Below are 21,119 nucleotides of genomic sequence, written 5' to 3' on the forward strand. Positions count from 1 at the left end.
TCTTGTGAGGATATGAACTGTATCTGGTCATGTAGACTCTGGGTGGGGGGCTGCCCTATGTCACGGGTTGTGGCTCCTTCTGAGTAACGGCTGGTCGCACTTCCACAGTGGGGCAGGTTAATAATAAACTCGCAACTTCGGCAAGTCACGGCTGTTATTCAGGTTGGGGCTAGGGATGGGGCCTAGTCCTGTCAGTCTTCAGCTCTGTTTGGTTCCTTTTCATAATTTCCACCTCACTATTGATAGTTTCTGTGTTTGTCTATTGTTTTCCTGATTTCCTTTAATTCTTTGTCCATGTTTCCCTTCAGCTCTTTGAGCGTATTTAGGACCATTTTTTAAAAAGTCTTTGACTGGTAAATCCCGGGTATGTTCTTCTTCAATGATGGTCTCTAATGCTTTAATTTTCTCCTTTGCCTGGGCTATTGCCTCCTGACTCTTTGTATGTTTTGTGATGCTTTGTTGAAACTTGGACATTTTTATATTTTAATGTGTTCTTGCTAGAATTTTGACTCTGAGGCACCTGTTCCTTAAGCTTATATCCAGCCAGTGTATGACAGCTTTCCTTGAATGCCAAGAGCTAACAGACAGAAAAGAAAAAAAAAAAATGGTAGTCTTTGCAGTATAACCAACGCAAGTGATCTTCTTCAGGTCTTATCATACAATGAGTTTAAAGAACAGCTCCAGGCCAAAGTATAGAGGTCCCCCTGAACCTTTCTGCACATGCATCTTGTTGTGGGCATACATGTGGCCCTAGGAATTCCCAGTTTGCCAGAAAACAAATTCTGTAAGAATCAGTTTCCTCGTGGCCCCAGGCACTGCACTGTGTGTCCTACAGCCGGTAATCCCTTGCCTTAGGCAGTAATCACTTGACTGCTCTCCCACAGCCTTTTGTGGGAGAACTCTGTGAATTGCCTTCTACATGCATGGCAAGTTCTGGGATGGCAAGTTTCTCAGGCCACAGCCAGAGAGAGATTGGGGCTGGCATACATACCCCGTATGTGCATGAGGGTTACTCTGCTTCCTCCAGACCTGGGGGGGATGCAGGACAGCTCTGTGTTGACCAATGAGGGGCTGGGGAGGGGCCAGCCAGGGCACCACAAGATCCTACTGCTTTTAAGTAGCCTTGTTCTTGACTTGGCACTTGCCCTGCTACTGTAGTCCTTTAACTATGTTTTGGAACTTTGAGAAAGTTCTTGCTTGTTTTTCAGAGCTTCTGTGGAGGGATAGAGCCCTGAAACACCTTGCTTCACCATCTTGATAAGGGCAGGTCTTCTCTCACTTAGACTCTTTGAGTCTATTTGTTAGACTCCATGTCTCTTGTATTTTCTCTTTCTCTGCTATGTTCTGGATAAGTCCTTCAGTTTCTGAGTCACAATTTTTCTCTTTATCTGAGGTTAACCCTTCTAATTAATATAGTTTAACCCTTCTAATTATTATAGTTTTCATTTCTGGACATTTGACTTGGTTCTTTTCCAAATCTGCCTGTTCTTTTTGGAGAGTCTCTTACCCCTTATTAATGCTTTCAACTTTCTCTATTATTTCTTTAAACATACAGGCATATTTATTTTACATTTTGATTAATGCAATACCAATATATGAAGTTTTGGGGGATCTTATTCTGTTGTTTGTTATTTCTTCTGTCTTGTTCAGGGTGGCATGTTTCTGGTATGTTTTGAGTTACTTTTTTTTTTTAGAATGATACTTTATTTAGTCATTTTTGTTTACAATTGAAACTCTGGAATTTCAAAATTAATACCCTTGCCATGAGCTTCTTATATACACCAGAAAAAGTGTCAACCTCATGTTCTACATTGTTGTGCCTTGCTTTTTCCAAATGAACGTTGTAAGCTGGCTGCCATCCAAGTTTACACAGACTCTCTTGCCCACAGTTTCACTTGGGAAGACCAATCTTCAAGGATTGCATCATGCAGAGCTGTCCTGGGATGCTTTTGCTATTTTTTTTATGGGTTTTTTTTTTTTGTGTTGGCTTAGGCAGAATTCTCCTCTTATCAATAAAGACAACATGCTTTCCACTGAACTTTCTCTCCAATTTATGTATTAGCCGCACTTGGGTTTTTTGGAGTGATTCCAGTTGAGAAATGGGAACGAAGATTATAATAGCTTTCTGACCACCACCATCTTCAATTTCTTTGGCTGCTACTATATTCAGTTCCTTTAACTGAGCCTGTAAGTCCAACTTCGTCACCAGCTCAAGAAGAGCCTGAGAAATGCCAGACTCAGATTCATCTGGCTTGTTGCCATCAAGCTTCACAATCTCCACATTTCAACTGAATATTGCCTTTTTCTTGCTAAGTGTTGGCCTAGCAAGGCTGATCCCCTGGCTGAGTTCTCAAGAGAACTCATCACATCTCAGCAGCAGAAGCTGAATTGCTTTTTATTATTTATTTATACTTTTTTTCCTTATTCTGCCCCCTGCCCCGCCCCTCCCCTGGTGTCTGCTCTCTGTGTCCATTCACTGTGTGTTCTTCTGTGTCTGTCGTATTCTCAATAGGCGGCTCCAGGAACCCAGCCTGGGGCCTTCCAGAGTGGGACAGAGGTGATCATTCTCTTGCTCCACCTCAGCTCCCTAGTTTGCTGCGTCTCATATTGTCTCTTCTCTGTGTCTCTTTTTTGTTATGTCATCTTGCTGTGTCAGCTCTCCGTGTGTGCAGCACCACTCCTGGGTGGGCTTCTTTTTTGCTGCGTGAGGCTGCATTCCATTGCATGGGGGCCACTCCTTGCGCAGGAGCACCCTTGTGTGGGACAACACTCCTCGCATGTGGCAGCAGCTCATGTGGGTCAGGTCACCACACTGGCCAGGAGGCCCTGGGTATCGAACTCTGGACCTCCTATAGGGTAGGCGGACGCTCTATCCATTGAGCCATATCTGCTTCCCTGAATTGTTTTTTAAATTGTCAGTTGGACCTGTGTCTGTGGGAATTTGCTAAGAACTAGTGTGAGGGTGTTTCTTCCAGGGAGGGATTTGATTTTGCTTTTATTGGGTATTTAGGAGCACCACAGATTTTATTATTTTATTTTTTATATTTTTAAAAATTGACTTATAAGTCTTAAGAACTCAGCTTAATGGATTTTGGGGAAATGTTTAAATTTAATTTTTATTAAGGGAAATACATATACAATCAAGTGCATTAATCTTAAGTGTAATTTTTTACATAGGTTTATACCCATATAAATGCCTTCCAGATTATGATATAGAACATTTCCAGCATCCCTAAAAGTTTCTTTGTGACCTTTCCCAGTTTACCTTTACCCAGGGTAATCTCTGTTTTGACTTCTATCATCACTGATTAGTTTTGCCTGTTGTGAAACTTTATAATAGAATTATGAAGTATTCTTCCACTTGATGTAATATCTGTGGGATCCGTTCATGTTATTGCACGTGGTAATAATTTGTTCATTCTTGTTGCTATGTAGCTTTCTCTGGTATGAATATACCACAATTTTTTTATTCATTCCACTGTTGATAAACTTTGGGTAGCTTCCAGATTGGGACTCCCATGAATAAATCTGCTGTGATCTTTTGTGTACATTGCTTTTAGATGGATATAAGCACCTATTTTTAGTGGGCAAATAACCAGGAATAGAATATTGGTCATAGAGTAAATATTAAACAGGTGTTTAATAAAAACTGCCAAATAATTTTCCAAAGTAGTTGTACCAATTTACTCTCCCTTCAGCAATATATGAGAGCTCCAGTTGCTCTACATTCTTACCGACACTTAACATTGTCAGTCTTTAATTTTTGCCATTCTTGTGGGGATATAAGGGTATTTCACTGTAGTTTTCATTTGTATTTTCCTGATGATGAATGATATATAGCTTTGTCGTGTTTATTGGTTATTTTGATACCCTATTCAATACATGTTCCAGTTTGATGTCCTTTTTTATATATTTAGAATTCCTTAGAATTCATTAGAAGAATAAAGTGGTGCTTATTTCACATTATGTAATATCCTTAGCAGAGTCTAGGGCAGTGTTGTGCTGGCAAACGAGGTCTTAGAAATAAAAATGCCTGATTTGTAACATTTTCACATTTCTGTGGTGTAAATACTTCAGCCATGGCCAATTTCAAGCTACCAACTAACTACCTCACAAAATCCCTGAATATTTAACAAATGGCTTCCGTGAGCCCATCTGGATAGACTCTAGGACACCAGTGAGTCTGGGATAGCACCTCTTATGAAACGGATATTTCTTAAGCAAAATATGTAAACATTCACACTAATTGGTACAAAATAGCCTTACATAAGTTCAGGTCAGATTTTTGCCTGCAAACGAATCAACCGCCATTTAACAGTAAAAGAAGAATTTTCCATTTACAGAGTTCACTGGATTTTCACATTGCACATAAAGATCATGGATCTGTTCCATTGTGGGAAGATTTTTGGATGCAGTTGGGGCACTTAAGGAAATCCTGATGAACTTTTGTGCAGCAGCGAATAATGATTTGAACTAAATGACCCCCAACGTCCCATCTAGTTCTGGAAGCCTACGGCAAAAAATTTGAGAAGTATCTCGCCAGCTTTCAACTTTGCTGTATTTCTATTTGAGTATCATTGTGGGGTGGAGTCTTTCAAAACATGCTTCTGGAGCTAGTAAACTCAAACATCACATGGTTCTTTCCAGTGAAGGTTCTGGAGTCAGGCTGCTAGATTTGAATCTTGGCTCCAGCCAAGAACAAATGAACAAATCTCATAAATCCTTCTGGCTTGTTTCCTCATCTGATCATCAAAACTGAGGTTTAAAAAAGAAAAAGAAGTTCCTGGTGACCAACTCAGAGCTGCCTGTTGAAGGCTTCCTCACACTTGGGCACTCCAGTTTGCACCCAGCATCCCTAGTAAGTCATGTTGGTGGGCATGGGAAGGACGATTCAGTTTTCACAGTGGACCTATCACTGCGCAGACTTAACTGCTGGGGTGTTTCCCTGCTTTTCCTCCTTAGTAGTCTGTGCCTACGGTGACTTGTTAGAGTGGCTGCTTGGTCCCTGGCTCTCAGGCCCAAGGCTGATCCCCAATCTCGAGAAATCCTGTGCCCCCCTAAGGAAACGTCCTGGCCGCTGCCTCCCCCAAACCCGAAAAAGTTTGAAATCCACTGCTGTGAGAGATGTCAGAGCGGGGTTCTTGGGTCTTTTCCTCTAAGGTGACTCTGGAGCGCCAGGCCTGAGCTCCACCTCCTCACCCGGCAGAGCAGTGAGACCGTGTGACACGCTCACGACCTGCATCACCCGGTCGAGGGGAACCCGCCCGCCCAGGAGGGGCGAGGGCTGTGCCACTGAGGGGCAAAGTTCAGATGCCTGATTTAGAAATTGGGTTGTGCTCCGGGTGCCCTGTGATGTACAATCTCCCTCGTTAGAATGAGCTAATTAACCCAACTTCGTTCAACTGAAAAAAAAAAGAAAAGCAGGCTATTAAGAGAATGGAAAGACCAGCCATAGCCTGAGAGAAAATATTTGGAAAGGCACATATTTGACAAAGGACGTACACCCAAAATATGCAAAGAACTCTTAAAACTCAACAGTGAGAAAGCAAACAACTCAGTTAAAAAATGGGCAAAACAGCCATACAGACATCTCACCAAAGAAGATACAAAGCTGGCAAATTAAGGATATGAAAAGGTGCTTAACCAATCCAATTATTATTATCTTTATATCATTTGTATAAGAACACACATAAACAATTAAATGTATAGTAAAAGTTGTGAACTCACAAAGCAAACATGCATAACATCATACAGAGGTCCCATACATCAGCCCTCCACCAACACCTTGCAATGAGACGTTTGTTACAAATTATGAAAGAACACTGTCAAAATCTTACTACTAGTCATAGTTCTTATCTTACATACGTTTGTTTGATGTTATATGTCGTCCCCCGCCCCTCATTGTCTGCTCTGTATGGCCATTTGCTGCGTGTTCTTCTGTGACCGCTTCTTTCCTTATCAGCAGCACCGGGAATCTGTGTTTCTTTTTTTGTTGTTGAGACATCTTGTTGTGTCAGCTCTCCCTGTGTGCGGCGCCATTCCTGGGCAGGCTGCACTTTCTTTTGCGCTGGGCGGCTCTCCTTACCGGGCGCACTCCTTGCGCGTGGGGCTCCCCTACGCGGGGGACACCCTGCGTGGCAGGGCACTCCTTGAGCGCATCAGCGCTGCACATGGGCCAGCTCCACACGGGTCAAGGAGGCCCGGGATCTGAACCACAGACCTCCCGGGTGGTAGACGGACGCCCTATCCATTGGGCCAAGTCCACTTCCCTATATGTTTGTTTTGTAAGTTCACAACTACTATGCATTTATTGTTCATGTATGTTTACGTATGAGTGATATATTTCAATTTTTAAAAAGTTAAAAAAAAAAAAAGGTGCTCAGCATCATATATCATGAGGGAATTACACAGTAAAACCCAAAGAGACCGTTGTACACCTATTAGAACGGCTAGTTCAAAAATCCAGAACATTGACAACATTGAATGCTGGCGAGTGTGTGGAGCCACAGGAACCCTCATTCATTCCTGGTGGGAATGCAAACTGGTACAGCCACTTTGGAAGACTGGAAATTCCTTACAAGGTCAAGCATAGGCTTGCCATATGATCCAGGAATCACACCCCTATTTATCGATCCAAAGGAGTTGGATAAATTTATGGGTACACAAAAACCTGCACGCAAGAGTTTATAGCAGTTTTTTTCATAATTGTCAAAAACTGGAAGCAACCAAGATATCCTCCAATAGGTGAACAGATCAACTGTGGTACATCCATACAATAAAATATTATCCAGCAATAAAAAGAAATGAGCTATCGATCCATAAAAAGACATGGAGGAACCTTAAATTCATACTGCTAAGTGAAAGAAACAAGCCTGAAATGTCTCCATAATTTATGATTTCAACTATGTGACATTCTGGAAAAGGCACAAGGATAGAGGCAGTGAAAAGATCAGAGGTTATTGTGGGTTCAGGAAGAGAGTGAGGGAGGGGTGAATTGGAACACAAGGCATTTTGGGGGGAACTATTCTATATGATACTATATGGTAGATACATACGTCACTCCTTTGTCAAAAACCATGGCCCTGTATAACACAAAGTGAACTCTAAAGTAAACACTAGGGAAGTGGACTTGGCCCAGTGGTTAGGGCGTCCGTCTACCACATGGGAGGTCCACGGTTCAAGCCCCGGGCCTCCTTGACCCGTGTGGAGCTGGCCCATGCACAGAGCTGATGCGCGCAAGGAGTGCTGTGCCACTCAGGGGTGTCCCCCGCGTAGGGGAGCCCCACGCGCAAGGAGTGTGCCCCATAAGGAGAGCCGCCCAGCGCAAAAGAAAGTGCAGCCTACCCAGCAATGGCACTGCACACACGGAGAGCTGACACGGCAAGATGACACAACAAAAAGAAACACAGATTCCCGTCCTGCTGACAACAACAGAAGCGGACAAAGAAGAACATGCAGCAAAATAGACACAGAAAACAGACAACTGAGGTGGGGGGTGGGGAGGGGAGAGAAATAAATAAATAAATAAATCTTTTTAAAAAAGATATTCACAAAAAGTAAACACTAGACTTTAGTTTCTAATAATGTATCAATATTGGTTCATCAGCTGTAACATCAATGCAAGATGTAACTAGGACTAGGACTCTTACTTTCTGTGCAATTTTTCTGTAAACCTAAAACGCTCTAAAAATAAAGTTTAATTTTTAAAAAATTAGCTTGTCTGCCTTTTCTTAGTTTTGTAAGAGTTCTTTGTAAATTCTATATGAGATCTTTGTTGGATATATGTATAGAAAGCATATATTTTCCTAATCTAATGCTTGTCTTTTTTTTTTCTTTTTTTTTTTTTGAGATACTGGGGCCACTGAACCCAGGACCTTGTATGTGGGAAGCTGGTGTTCAACCACGGAACTACACCAGCTCCCCAAATGCTTGTCTTCTTTTTTTTTAACAAATCAATTTTATTGACACATATTAATAAAGCATACAATTCATCCAAAGTATACAATTATTTGCATTTGGTATAATCACAAAATTTTGTGTCCATCACTTCAATCATTATTAGAGCATTTTTATTATTTCAATAATAATAATAATAAACAAAAACCAGACAAACAAACAAGTGAGAAAATTGCTCACCTCTCAGTTTCTCTATGCTTCCCCCGCTGTATATAGCTGCTATTTCTGGCTATTCTTGCAAAACTATTTATTTGTTTATTAAGCAGTTTTATTGAGATATATTCACATACCATATAATAATCTATTCAAAGTATGTAATCAATGGCTTTTAGTATAATCACAGTATTGTACATTCATCATCTCAAAAATTTCAGAACCATTTCATTACTCCAAAAAGAAAGATTACACACAACTTAATTGTTTGTCTTTTTTCTTAAAGATTTATTTATTTATTTATATCCCTCCCCTTCCCCTCCTCCCGTCCTGCTGTTTTTGCTGCCTGTGTTTGTCTTCTCTTCTCATTTTCTCTCCTCTGGGATTCACTGGGATCTGGAGATCTCTGATGGGGAGAGAGGTTCCCTGTCAATTGCGCCACCTCAGTTCTTGGTTTCTGCTGCGCTTCACCTTGACTCTCCCCTTGTCTCTCTTCTGATGCATCATCAACTTGCTGCATGACTCACTTGCGTGGGGCACTGGCTCGCCACGCGGGCACTCATGTGGGCACTCGTGCAGGCACTGGTTCACCACACGGGCACTCGCACAGGCACTGGCTTGCTGTGCAGGCACGCTTTCTTTTCTTCTTTTTCACTAGGAGGCCCCAGGGATGGAATCCAGGTCCTCCCGTATGGTAGGCGGAAGCTCTATCACTTGAGCCACATCCACTTCCCAATTGCTTGTCTTTCAAATCCCCTAAATGAAGAGTTCTATTTTAATGAAGTCCGATTTATCATTTTTTCTTTTATCATTAGTGTTTCCTATATTCTTTGAAAGAAATCTTTAAGAAGTGAAGGTATTCAATCATATATTCTTCTAGAACCTTGATTGTTTTAGTTTTCACATACAAATCTATGATCCATCTTGAATTAATTTTTTTTTGTATGGTGCAAATAAGGATCAAACTTATTTGTTTGTTTTTTTGTCTTCCATATGGATATCCAGTTTTGGCAGCACTATTTATTGAAAGGATCATCCTTTCCCAACTCAATTGCAGGGGCACCTCAGTAGCCAAGTGATTATATATGTGAGGGTTTGTTTTGGGTCTCTATTCTGTGCCACTGATCTAATTATCTTTGCACTATTGCCACACCGTCTTAATTACGATAGCTTATTTCTAAAATTAAACTTTTACTTTGAGAATTATAAACATAAAGTCGTAAGAAATACAGAGAGAGACTATGTACCCTTTACTTATTTTCCCCCAATGGTAACATCTTGCAAAACTGTAGTACAAATTCACAACAATCTAGATATTGACATTGATACAATCCACAGACCTTATTTAAATTCCCCAGTTTCACATGTACTCATTTTGGTATAGGTGTATATTTAACCCTATACAATTTTATCTCATGGGTAGGTTTGTTAATCTGCCACTACAGTCAAGATACAGAACAGTTTCATCACCACGAGTATTCCTCATGTTGATTATTATAACCACACCCACCTCTCTCCCTTCCCACCCCTTCCTTGTTCCTAATCACTAATCTGTTCTGCATTTTTATAATTCTGTCCTTTCAAAATGGAATCATACCATGCATAGCCTTTAGGGATTAACAATTTTCACTCAGCATAATTCCCTTGATATTCATCCAAGTTATTACATGTATCAATAGTTTGCTACTTTTTATTGATATATAGTATTCCATGTTATAGTTGTACCATATTTTAACTATTTACCCATTGAACATCTGGGGTGTTTCTACTTTTGACTATTACAAATGTTCACATTCAGGTTTTTGTGTGAACATAAGTTTCTATTTCTTTGGAATAAATGTCCAAGAGTGCAACAGCTGGCTTACATGGTAATTGCATGTTTGGTTTTATGAGAAACTGCCAACCTGTTTTCCAAAAGAACTGTACTATTTTATATTCCCACAAGCACTATATGATTAATCATTTCTCTGCATCCTCACCAAATTTTTATTTTAGCCATTCTGATAGGTGTAAACAATATCCCATTGTGGTTTAAATTTGCATTTCCGTAATGGCTAATGATGTTGAATATCTTTTCATGTACTTATTTGCCATATGTATACCTTCTTTGGTGAAATGACTATTAGTGTCTTTTGCCCATTTTCTAATTGACTTGTTGTTTTTTTTTACTGTTGTTTTGAGAGTTGCTTGTACATTCTAAATACCAGTCCTCTGTCAGATAGGTGGTTCAAAAATATTTTCTCCTAATTCTAGCTTTTAATATATGTCGAAATCTGAATATGTTAGTCTTACAGCTTTTTCTTCTACATAGTCTTGGGTATTGAAGGTCCTTTGAATTTCCAAATAAATTTAGAATGAGATTATCAAAACCCTGATTGGATTTCAATTGGGATTGGGATCTATAGATCCACAAGGGGATAACTTACATCTTTCAAGTAGTGAGTCTTCCAATATATTAGGATGGTGTACCTCTCTATTTATCCAGGTCCTATTTAATTGCTCTCCAGTGTTTTGTAAGTTTCAGTGGAGAAGTCTTGTACATCTTTCAGTAGAGTCACACCCAGGCATTTGATGGGCTGTGAACTATTATATAAGGTATTTTTAATTTAAATTTTATTTTAAAATTGTTTATTGCTATATATATAAATACAATTGCTTTCTGAATATTGACCTTATACCCAGAAACCTTGCCAAATTCACTTTTTTTCCCTCTCTCTGGTTAAATCGTCATCTTTCGGTGCATTGCTTTGCCATGTCCATGCCACACGTGGGGTCCTGTGCCCCTCCACGCAGGTCTGGAACACCTTTTTTTTTTTTACCAGGAGATCCCAGGGATCTAAATGGGTCCTCCATTTGGTAAACAGGAACTCAGTTGCTTGAACCACAGTCACTTCCAAATTCATTTCTTAATTTTACTTGTTTATTTGTAGATTCTCATGAATTTTCCACATACACAATATATCATCTGTGACATTTTTACTTCCATTCCAAGTTTTGTACCTTGAATTTCTTTTTCTTGCTTTATTGCATTGACTAGGAGTACTAGTACAATGTTGAATAATTGACCTTAAGGGAAAAGCATTCGATATTTCTCCAAGAATCATAATGTTACTATAGGGTTTTGTAGATACCCTTTATAAGATTAAGGAAGTTTCCTTCTGTTCCTAGCTGAGAATTTAAAAAATAAATGAATGCTGAATTTTATCCAATACATTTACATGCCTTTTGAGATGATCCCTTGTTTTCATTCTCTTAAAGAGGTGAATTATGTGGATCGATTTCCAAATGTCAAATGAACTTTGCATTCAAGGAATAACTTTCATATGGTATGATGTATTATGATTTTTACATATCATTGGATTTAATATGTTAACAGTTTGTTTAGTATTTTTGCATCTATATTCATGAGAGATATTGGCTCAAATATTACCTTCTCAGGGAGGGTTCCTGACCATCCTATTTAAAAGTAATAATCCAAACTAACTCCAGCACTCCCCGTCCCCCTTACCCTAATTTGTTTTATTTTTCCCACAGAATTTGTAACCATCTAATAAGCTGCATCATTTACTTATTTATGTTTATTCTTTATCAATCATTTCCCTTTATTAGATGTAAGCTCCATGAGGGCAGGATATTTACCTGTTTGTTTCTTTTTTGTTTGTTTACTAAAGTATCCCAAATTCCTAGAAAAGTATCTGACATGAAGTAGACTTTCAGTACATATTTCTTGAATTCATTGCATGAATGAACAATGTTTCCAGAAACCAGAGCACTCTTATTGGACGGAGGGAGAAACAAGGGTCTAGAGAGGGAAAGGGATGTGTCCAAAGTCACCTGGAGAAGTGGCAGCGGAGCATGGACCAAAAAAATGACCCCCGGCCTGTGTGCCGCACTTTATAATGTACTCTCATTAGCTTCTTGGAGTCTTGGCACAGGCCCCAGGCACAGGTGGGGCCTGAAAACAGTCCTCGTTTCACAGACATTGTTGGTCACTTCTCCTTCTGGACGCTCGGTCTTGCTCAGCTTCTGTCACACAGTGCTCTCCTGGTTTTCCTTCTACTTCTTTGCCTCCATCCTTTTATCCTCCATTGCTCAACCCTTGATGGCTGCTGTTTCTTGAGGCTCTGAGTTTGAATGATCTCACTGACTCCTGCCTTCAGTTACTCTGCCTCCAGCCACAGCTTCTTCTCTGATTGCCCATGTTCCTAGACACCTTCCTGGAAGCCTCTGGATGATTCTGGGAGGTTCCTTGAGTGTAGAAGCAAAGGCTGGGTCTTGAAGGCAGGGTACCTAGCCCCAGCACCCACCCATTAAAACCTTGGGCCAATTGCCACTCGCTGAGCCTCAATTTTTTCCTCTGAGAAACTGAAGTTGACCTCAATGGGCTGTTGGGTAGCTCCAAGGAGACTGTGGATTGAGAGCCCTTTATAAACTGTAAAATACAGAGCTCACTATATTTTATATATATATATTTAAGGAGCAACTACTATGTGTCCTACAGTCACCTCACAAACCTCAAGGCCGTAGGTGGACCCCTGCCACCCTCTCCCCTTCCTGCCTCTTGCCCAGATCTCCCACTGAAGCCCCACCAGCCATTCACACCAGAAATCTGACCTTCATTTTTGCCTCCTCCCCTTCTCTCACCCCACATCAGAATTCATAAGTAATAATTGTAGATGCTGCCTTTTTGACATTTCTCCCAGTATCCCCTCCTCTCTCTTTCCACAACTCCAGCTTAGTCCAGGCTCCTCTATCTCTCCCCGGTACAGGTGAAGTAGCCTTCTCACCAGCCTCCCTGCCTCCCTGCCCCCTTCTTGCTCCCTCTTCACAGCCATCCTCCACACTGGCCACGGGGGAGATCTTTAAACACATGTCTGATCTGTCCTCCCTGTGCTTTGAACCCTGCAATGGCTTCCCTTTTTTTTTTTTTTTTAAAGATTTATTTATTTCTCTCCCCTTCCCCGACTCCCACCCCCACCCCAGTTGTCTGTTCTCTGTGTCTATTTGCTGCCTTTTCTTTGTGCGCTTCTGTTGTCGTCAGTGGCATGGGAATCTGTATTTCTTTTGGTTGCGTCATCTTGCTGTGTCAGCTCTCCATGTGGGCAGCGCCATTCCTGGGCAGGCTGCACTTTCTTTCGCGCTGGGCAGCTCTCCTTACGGGGCGCACTCCTTGCGCGTGGGGCTCCCCTACGCGGGGGACACCCCTGCGTGGCAGGGCACTCCTTGTGCGCATCAGCACTGCGCATGGGCCAGCTGCACACAGGTCAAGGAGGCCCGGGGTTTGAACCGCAGACCTCCCATGTGGTAGACGGATGCCTTAACGGCCAAGTCCGTTTCCCCTGAAGTGGCTTTCCTTTACCTCCCAGATGAAGGTCAAACTGTTGATCTGGTGCTGAAGTCTTTCCTGACCAAGACCCTGGCCTCTCTGCTGCTCTCCCCACATCTCTGCACTCAAGTGGCTTGCTTTTCCCTCAATACCCATGCCTCCTTCCTTTTGTTCATGTGGTCCTTTCACCAATAATTCCCTCCCTGTTTTTTCACTGTGGGGCAGGGGCCATGGCCCTCTGGCATGGGAGAATAAAGGATAGGGCATAATTTGTGCACATAGCACACGTATATCTTGAGGTGACAATGATCCACTTCTGCCAGAAATCTTTGGGAACAGCCTCTCCTCTCTTAGGCTGAGCCGCCGAATATGAGAGTCTCCTCTGAGCCCAAGGTTTGGACTAATGGGAGCAGCCTGCTGGGGTAGTTGCGTGGGTTCAACCAGAAGACACAAGGGTTTAGGGTTACCCAGATCTCCACGGGGCGTGGCATGCCTGTGAGATGGTTTGAGTGGGATTCACTAGATCCCGGGCAGGCGGGTTTAGTTGTCCCTCTGCTTGGGCTGGTGGTGAGACTAAGGTATCTGGAGGCTTGAGAGGGTTGAGGCCAGAAAGGGGCTGACACCCATTTGTCTACCTTTCTCTCCCTCCATCCTTGGGTCCTGGGCTCCCAGCCACCACTCTCAGTAGGGCTTTGTGCAGATTTCTGGGGAAAATTCAGCAAATTGTCTTTGGTACATTTTAGCATGATCTGGGACTTTATCCCGGTTCTCCCACTTCATCTCTGAGTATCCTTGGATAAGTAAATTTACTTCTGGAAAATGGGACTCTTAAATCCTACCAGCTGGGGTACGGGTAGCAGCAGCTGAATCAGCCCCTTTGAAGTCTTTGGTGTCATGTGCACAGAGAAATGGGCCAGTAGTTGCTTCTTATTTGTCCTTCCACCCCTCCCCACCCACTGTGAGCATTTCATGGGAGAAGACCTTGTCTTTTTCATATCTGAGCTACCCTACGCTTGGCTAGGACCTAACATACAGCAGGCGCCCTTAAATGTTTTCTGAATTGAATCAAGTAAGGTAAAAAGGGTGGGGGCGAGCAGTGCCTAGGCCAGAGAATTCGGGCATGAGATAAGGCCAGGACTCTGCCCTCACAGCCCCAAATGCACCTCCCCATCATGTCCCATAGGCTCTAGCTTTAGAGTCCAACAGTCCTGGGTTCGAATTCTGACTCTGCTCTTAACACTGAAACATGGGGCGAGTGAGCTCAGGACTTCTAGCCTCAGTTTCTCATCTGAAAAGGGGAGAAGATTCCTAACTCAAAGAGGTGTGATGAGGGTCAGACCTGACACACAGTAGGTGCTCAGGAGAAGGGATCTGCCCCACCCCTCCATTCCTCTGTCCCTCCCTTCCTTGCCCCCCCCCCTTCCTTTCTTTAATGTGAGAGATGTCTCCAAGGAAACTGGAGGAATTATTTTAAGAAAAGAGCTGAGGGCTCGGGTGGGAGCAGATGGTGGCTCGGGCATCTGGGAGGCAGAGGCAGGCGGCTCTGGCTCTTCAAGGAGACAATGGCTTCGGGGCCCAGGTGTCTCCACACATCCCACAGAGCCACATGGCAGGTAAACCCACACCGAAGAGCACAGAAAAAGCATTTCTGGCATCCCAGAGAGGGGCAAAGGGTTGGAAGTGGCTATGCATCAGCTCCCTGATTGACCCTGGTAGAGTCTCCAGGGCATCAGCTGGTTGGCCCTGTGGGTGGGTGGGAGGGCTTCCTGCCAGGGGTGGGAGTTCCTGGCTTAGAATAGGATGAGCGAGGGTACCAGGGTGCTCCTGAGCCTGGAAGAAATGTATTCGTTCATTTGCTCACTCATTCAACCCATGTCCATTGAGCCCCAGCCTTCTCTCTGCCAGGTGGTGATCACACTGCATTTCACTTTCTCTGCAGAACAGGCCTGTGATGGCTTTTGCCCCTACTGTACAGATGAGGCGCTGAGAAGCACAATGAGCTGCCCAAGTTGAGAGAGAAAGTCTAGTGTCTTTCCCAGTCTTATCTTCATTTCCCACAGCCCCCCATCACCTTTAAAAACTTCCAAGTCAGGCCCTTGTGAGGCCTCGAGGCCGTCATGATCTGCCCCAGCTGACCTTTCTGGCTTCACCTCTAAGCTCTCAAGGCTTTTGCCAAAGTGGCTCATACGTGGCCCAGGCTGACCGCTGGGCCTTCGCGCACACTCTTCCTCATCCTGGAATGTCCCCTCTGCCTTCAGGCTAAGTACTGCACAGCTCAGGTGTTGCCTCTTCCAGGGAGCCTTCCCACACACCTCTGGCTCAGTAAGGCTCCTCTGGGAGTGGTGAGTTTCTCTTTGTCTCCCCCAGCAGAGAGCAAGCCCTGCTGAGGCTGGACACATTCCTCATGCAATTCTGCATCCCCAGTGCCCATCACTGGGCTTGGCCCAGGCGCCTATCAGTGAATATTTCAATACGTGAACAAACGAATGAATGAATGAGCGAATGAATGAATGAATGGTATAAGGATCACTCTAGGATTTCCACTTTTTAGCATCACTCATTTTATTCCCCAAACATTTCCCAGGCACCTCCTCCGTGCCAGGCCTGGTGCCAGCCTCAGGGATGATAACTCAGCCTTGCAACTCACTGCAGTTTACAAAGGGCTTCCATTGTAAATGTCATCACCACCCTGAAAAGTAGGTGTTTGTGCTTGTTTCCATTCTCCAGATGTGGCAAATGAGGCCAGTGAGGTTGGTGCCTTGCACAGTCACAGCCGGAACTTGGCAGAGCCAAGATACGGACTTGGGCCTGCCCACTCCAGAGCCCACACTCCTTCCACACTGTGAAAACAAAGCACAACAAGGCAGAGGAGCGCATGATCATACAGAACATTTGGAAAATAGAGGCAAGGAGAAGGAAGGGGAGAAACCCCACCGAGGTCCCCTGACCTGGGATAAATTCCATGAACAGTTTGGGAATCTCCTACTTGTTTTGGTTGAGCCTACAGGTGCAAGGAAGTGACCTGGCCAAGGTCACACAGATGCTAGACACACAGCCGGGATGTGAACCCAGACGCACTTCTCCAATGAGTCTGAAGTGCAGTGTGGACTTAGTAAGGGGTCTGTGGTTTTCACCTGATTGGCAAAGGGGTCTGTGAAACAAAAAAGGTTAAGAACCCTTGCTCTAGAAGAAACCACAAAGTTACATCCACTCGTGTCCCATCCCATCCCTTGCCCACCCCTCTACTAGAAATCCCTAACATTCTGAATTTTGAGTTTATCCTTCCTTGGTTTCTTTGTTTTTAGTTTTATTACATGAATGAATGCCTAATGATATGTTGTTTGTTTTTACTTGCTACTTCACTTTATTTAAAAAGATATACTGCATATAGTCTTAATGCAATGCCATGTTGGTGAGAATTTGTCCATGTTGTGTGTAGTTTTGAGCGTTGTGTGGGTCTGTGCCACTATTAATTAATTAATTTTAATTTATTTATTCTTCTGTCAATTGATAACCTCGTTGCATTTAGGTCTTCTGCTATTTCAAACAGTGCTGCTAAGAACATTCTCGTACATGTTTCCTAATGCTTTGCAAAGTGTGGTCCAGAGATCAGCAGCCTTGGCATCACCTGGACACTTGTTAGAAATGCAGAATCTTGGGCCCCACCCTAGACCCACTGAATCAGAATCTGCATTTTAATAAGATCCCTGGGGAATTCATAGGCACGGGAAAGTTTAAGAAGCAATGACTTAGTGTACTTGTGCATGGGTTTCTCTTGCGTGAGAGATACCTTGGGAGAGGAATGGCTGGGTCATAGTGGCTGTGCCAGCAGCCCCTCCCATCGCCAGGACGTACAAGAGCTGCCACTGATCTACATCTTCACCATCACTTGGTATTGTCAGATTTCCTCATTTTTGCCATTCGAAGTGTGAAGTAGCATCTCATTGTGGTCTCGATTGAGTTGCTTTTCCCTGACAGCTACTGAGGTCAGGTACGTTCCTCGTGTGTTTCTGGCCGTGCACGCTTCCCCTTCTGTGAAACACGCGTTCATGCCTTTTGCTCGTTTTCCTTTTGGGTGCATTCCACTCAACCCCTGCCTCGGCTCGGGCTGTTCTCTAGGCCTGACGCACTGCTTTTCTGCCCAGTGTCAGTCCAGCAGTCACCTCTCCCAGGAAGCCCCCTTAACTGCTGCTCAGGTTGTGAGCCTCACAGCCTCGAAGGCAGGAAAACTCACATCACTTTCCCTTCACTTCCTCTCTCAGAACCTTTTGCTTATGAAGAAATTGCAAACCTGGATGGCTTGGCCCCTGCACAGTTTTTAAATTTTAAAAAAATTTGTCATAATTTAAAAATTGAGTTTGCATTTTAAAAGTCTCAATTGTTGCTTTCTCTTGGAAGAAAAAAAAAAGAGGTGTGACCCACTGGGCTTCCTTTCCCATGTGGCAACAATTAGTGGGCATGAGCAGGGGCTGCCCCGTGAAACTGTGTTACAGCCCCCTGCCCACGTGCTGCTGACCTGTGTGCACTTCAGTTTGTGATCTCAGCCTGGGCATGGCTGCTCGTTATTCCTCCAAAGGTCTCCCCCCCTTCCTCTCCTTCCCATAACTCTACCCCTGTCCCCGCTCGGCCCTTGGTACCTCTCCCCTGGACCATTGTGCCAGCCTCCTCTGACCTTCCTGCTTGCTCCCTCCAGGTCACTGGTCATGCCCTACCCCTGCTCAAGAACCAGCAATAGCTCTCCATTGCCAACCACCTGGTGTTCTAAAAAGAAAAAGAAAAGAAAAAGATTATTACGTTATGAATATTTCATGTTCATAAAGAAAAGTCTAGAGAGCAGCATGACAAATGCCCATGTACCCACCACCCAGCTCAAGAAATAAACCATTTCTAGCACATTTAGAGCCCCTATTACATTCCCTTCCCTTCCTCCCTCAAGGTCACTGCTCTCTTGAATTTCCTATTTATCACTCCCATGCGTGTTTTTAGATTTGTATTACATATGTATGTGCTCCTCAACAACATATAGTATTGTGCTGCACGCCGTCAAACTTTATATATCTGGCCTCAAACTGTGTTAGCTGTCTGAAATTTCCTTTTTTCATCCCAACAATATATATGTTTATTTTTTTTAAATTGGATTGAAGGATAAAATTCATACCAAGAGTGTACAAATCGTAAGTGACAATGCTTTGAGTTGTCACAAATGGAATCAACAGTGTGCTTTTGAGATTTGTCCTCCGGGATGCATGGCTTGCTCATCCCATCTGAGGGCCGGGGTGGAGAGCGGGCCACTGTCTGAATGCCTCTCGGGTTATCCAGTCTCGGGATGATGGACACGAGGTTGTGCCAAGCTCTTCACTCTTACGAAAGATGCTGCTAGAAGCGGCATAGCCCAAGTCCCCTCTGCCTCCGGGTGTGCTCTTCTCCAAGGCCGAGCCTTCAACCTGAGGGCAGCGTGCCAGGGCGCTGTCCAGCTCTGGTTCTCATGGGCTCCCAGCTCGGCCGGGGCCAAAGGGGGCTTCCCAACTGCTCTGGGCAGCGCACACCCCTCCCAAACACGCCCTCGCCTCTTCATCAGCCATGTACTCTCCTCCTCTCAGAGCTCCAAACCCGCCTCTCTGTCCAGGCCCTGCCGAAGCCCACGCGCTGCGGGGCGGGCCCTCCTGGGCAGCGGGGGCCTGGTGACAGCCTCTCCTCTGAGCGACATCCTCTCACTACAGCTGTCAGGGCCCACGAGAGACAGACAGACCCAGAGCACGGGAAGTGGCAGGGGGCGGGGTAAGGAGAAGGGAGGCGTGGATGGACTAGTGGGGAGTGCAGGAACCTGGGGTGTGAGACCGACTGCTCTGGGCCCTGATGGATGAGTAGGAGTTTGTCAGGAAGATATGGTGGAAGGACGTCCCAGGGAGAGCGGAAGGCAGAGAGGCACTGGGATAGCCATTTCTGAGACAGGGATGTGGGCAGGGTAGGCAGTGGGAGACGAGGCTGGGAAGAGCCCTGACTATTTGCATTGGACCCGCCTTGCTGAGAGAGAGCTCTGTGTGGGACCAGGAGAGGGCGGGTGCACGCACACCGACACCTGCCAAATGCCAGGACCTGCAAGGGGCTTACCATCGGTGATCTCTTTGGTTCCTCAGCCCAAGTTGGGGGTAGGTCCTAGCGGTGTCCCCATTTCACAGGTGGAGAAACTAGGACTCAGAGTCCAAGGAGATTAAGACTGGTCCTCTGCCCAGGTCCCTGCAGCACCCCCAGGACCTGTTTTTAACCCCTGCTCTGCCAGAGGGGAGGAGGTACTTGGGAGAGTGTTCTGCAGGAAGCGGGTCATCAGGAGGGGGCACCCGTTCCAGAAACAGAAGCCCCAAGTTCGACTCCCGGAAGCTTCCTGACTGGCTGTGTGATCCGAGTCAGCCTCATCCTCTCTGGGCCTCAGTCTCCCTCCTTCGCGGGGCAGCGGAGGCTACCACAGGTTTCCCCTGGCCCGCTCCGTGGCCTGGGGTTTCAGATCACCGCACCGCTGCGCTGTGTGACCTTGGACCAGTCGCCTGCCCTCTCTGGGCGGCCAGCCGGTGATCTCCAAGCGCCCTTCCGGCTCGGGAACGGGCGCCGCCGGCCGCGGGGACCCTCCTCCCGCCCCCCGCCCCGGGTCGCGGGGACATGGGTGGGGCGGGGAGCTGGGAGCGCCGCGGGCCCCTCCCTCGCCCCCAGCCCGGGGCTGGCGGCCGGATCCGCGCCTGGTTTTGGGCGCAGCCGCGCGGCCCCCTCCCCCGCGCGCCTCTCCCCGCCCCCCGCCCCCTCCCCGCCGCTCGCAGGGAGCCCGGGCCGCGCGGCTGCTCCTCCCGCAGCCGCATCTGGGGCGCCGCGCCGGCCGGAGGAGAGGCATGGGGCGCCCGCGGGCCGGGGCCGGGGCCGGGGCCTAGTGGGCGGACCTGCGAGCGGCCCCGAGCGGCGGCGGCGCGGCGCAGAGGCCGAGCGGGCCGTGGGCGGCCGAAGCGCAGGGTGCAGGTGAGGGCGCGGGGGTGGCGCGCGCTGGCCCCGACCCCCTTGCGGGCGCCGTCGCGCCCCCTCTTTCGGCAGGACCCCCCGAATCCGGGTCTCCTCCCCGACGGCCCTCCCCAAGCCGAGGGGCGGCGCTGGCGCAGAGAAGCCCCTTCCCCTTGCCGGGTGTCCCCCGAGCCCCGGATCCGAGGGGGCGGCTCTGCGGTTGGGAAGCCCCCTCTCAGGGTGGGATCTCCCCATCTTGGTGTCTCCGGACCCTTCAACCCGGGAGCGGCGGCGCCGGGCCCCGGAGCCCCTGTCTAGGGTGGGACCCCCCATTCCGGCTCTTCTTCCCGCGGGCTCCCCCTGGTCAAGAAGCTGGCAAAGCCGGGAAGCCCCTCGTCAGGCCCGACCCTCGATCCGCAGGGCGGCCAGGGGGTCAGGCAGACCACCCCGCGAGTCCCACCTTGGAGCCTGGGAGAGGGAGGGCTCTGCCGGCCCGGGCTTCCCTCCAGTCAGCCCCGCTGCCTCGGATCCCTGCCTCGGTGCCCCCGGGACCCTGCCCCGGCCGGCTCCTTCCTTCCAGGGCTCTGCCCCCAGACCCGGCATCTGGGGAGGGGGCGAGGGACCCCCTCTGTGTAGCGCCCTCTCCCTGTTTGCGAGTCCGGGAGGGGCCTGGCTGACCCGGGTACCTGAGCTGTGGGGGCGG

At 46.3% G+C, this 21,119-nt stretch overlaps 1 protein-coding gene and 1 pseudogene across 3 annotated transcripts in view; one reads left to right on the plus strand and one right to left on the minus strand.

Moving 5' to 3' along the window:
- Positions 1–1,721: 1,721 nt before the first annotated feature.
- Positions 1,722–21,119, minus strand: part of LOC101429404 (small ribosomal subunit protein eS7-like) — a 59,531-nt pseudogene continuing 40,133 nt past the window's right edge.
- Positions 20,381–21,119, plus strand: part of DLGAP4 (DLG associated protein 4) — a 190,430-nt gene continuing 189,691 nt past the window's right edge. Inside the window, exon 1 of one of the 3 annotated variants that reach the window (XM_058287031.1) lies at positions 20,381–20,437. The gene's annotated coding sequence lies outside the window, so the exon portion shown is untranslated. The remainder of the gene's footprint in view (positions 20,438–21,119) is intronic. The other 2 variants (XM_058287030.1, XM_058287033.1) reach the window with 2 other exon arrangements.

This window comes from Dasypus novemcinctus, chromosome 24 (genome assembly GCF_030445035.2).
Source record: "Dasypus novemcinctus isolate mDasNov1 chromosome 24, mDasNov1.1.hap2, whole genome shotgun sequence".
Lineage (NCBI taxonomy): Eukaryota > Metazoa > Chordata > Mammalia > Cingulata > Dasypodidae > Dasypus > Dasypus novemcinctus.